This window comes from Chiroxiphia lanceolata, chromosome 17 (genome assembly GCF_009829145.1).
Source record: "Chiroxiphia lanceolata isolate bChiLan1 chromosome 17, bChiLan1.pri, whole genome shotgun sequence".
NCBI classification, from domain to species: Eukaryota; Metazoa; Chordata; class Aves; order Passeriformes; family Pipridae; genus Chiroxiphia; species Chiroxiphia lanceolata.
In genome coordinates, this window is record NC_045653.1 from 9,853,884 (window position 1) to 9,855,868 (window position 1,985).

A 1,985-nucleotide genomic window follows, 5' to 3' on the forward strand; every position below is an offset into this window, starting at 1 on the left:
CTGTGGGCAGCCCCTGGAACGCTACATTGTAGAACCAGGTTCACAGGGGAGGAGACCTACATTACCCAGCTGCAAAACTGGTGCTTTTTTTTTTTTTTTTTTTTTTTTTTGTGCCAGCTCCTACTTAGAATTACTTTGTAGATCTTTTTGTATATTTTGTGTATTTATGCTTTCATAAACAGACACAGGATGGGCATTTGCTTCCTTTGTTAGCAAAGGACTGGCTCTCAGAGCAGCGGTGAAACCGTTCCTGTTGCAGACAGGGATGGCAGCTCTGGGAGTGTGGTCCATCTTCAGGTCCATGGTGGTCAAGAAAATAGCTTCTTCCATTCCCAGATTCCCTTCCACCCAAGCCAGGTAGTGACATTCCCACTTCCAAACCATCCCTTGAGCATCCCTGCCCCATCCTTGTAAGTGCTCAAGGCCGGGTTAAACAGCGCTTGGAGCAACCTGGTCTAGTGGAAGGTGTCCCTGCCCACAGCAGGGGGTTGGAACAAGATCTTTAAGGTCCCTTCCAACCCAAACCATTCTGTGATTCCATGATGTTATCATCTCCAGTAACTGCTGGAAAAACTGAAAGTGCTAAGGGTGAGACGGAAGGTGGCTTTTGGCAGCTGGTGCAGCTTTGATGGGGCACAATGTGCAGGGGAGCCCTGTTTTACCAGGGAGGCAGGATTAGACCCACTGATGCAGGAGTTAACCCCAACACCACCCAAACACCACAGGCTTCTTCACAACCTCCACCTGGGTTTGGAGCCACCTACAAACACAAGCCTCTCTCCAGGCCTTGCCCTTTCCACCTTAGACACTTTGGGTACAAGCAGGGACCTTAGATGGGGGAAATGCATGAATGTATTTTGGGAACATATTTTGTGTATGATGTATTTATGAAAGGTAGAGGGTTTTCTTAATATATATGTATGGATATTACAATGCAATTTTAGTGTTTATAAAACGAGCTTTATCTGAGTGTGTTGTTTCCAGAGCAAAACAAAAGCTTGTGGGATTCTGGGCATTTATTATGTTGCTGTGGGACTAGTAAGTCATGAATTTTAGTAAGCAGCAACAAGGCAGCAACCATAAACAGGTTGTTTAGGTGTACAAGTAACTTAAAAAATTTGGAAGTATGTTTCCCAGTTCATTTGAAGTATTATGTTGCTATAAAAGCATAGAAATACAATCAGTATTTCGCAGGTATTTGTGTGTGTGTGTTTTTCATCAGCTGTCACCCTTTCCCAGCTGCTGTTCTTGGCAGGGGTGTATCTATGGTGCCAGGCTTTGCTGCAGGTCATCATGGTGCCTGCAAGAAGAAGAGTTTGAACTCAGGTTTGTGTTAAAATCATAGTGTTAATAAAATCCCTCATGGATGCAGAAGCTGCAGGCACCAGGTGACATTGAGACCCTGTGGGTTGGTGTCTGTCTCTGACTTGCCCTCTTCTCCTGAGAACAGAAGATAATTGCTTTGGAGGGCAAAAGGAATGTTGTGGTTGCGGGGGAAGAAGAACTTTCATTTTCCTCCTTCATCCACAGATCGACCCCATTAAAGCCATGGAGTTTCTGCCAGACTTGCACTGGGTAAATGAGGTCAAAGTTCTGTGTCACCTGTGGTTTGCTGAGGGCAATTCACCCCGTTAAAGAACACAAACAAACAGTGGTTGGTGTTGAGGAGACACTGCGGGGAAGTAAAACAAATGAGTGCCCAGAGGGAGGGAAAACAGGAGCAACTGATCATTATTTATTGTAGACAAAATCTCAGGCAGTCAATGAGCCGGTCTTCCCTGGTGAGGAGTTTGTTTGGAAGCTTCCTGGAGGTTTTAAAATGCCAGCAGATGTAAGCTTTGAATGATATGTCGATGGTTCTGCAGAGCTTCCTACCCTTCTGCTGCCGTGGTCTCTCCTACGCCCGGGTGTGCAGAGGAACCTCGATGCCCCCCTGTCCCAGCAGCTGCACCCTTCAGCCTCCCTTGCCCCCAGCCCTGCAGACA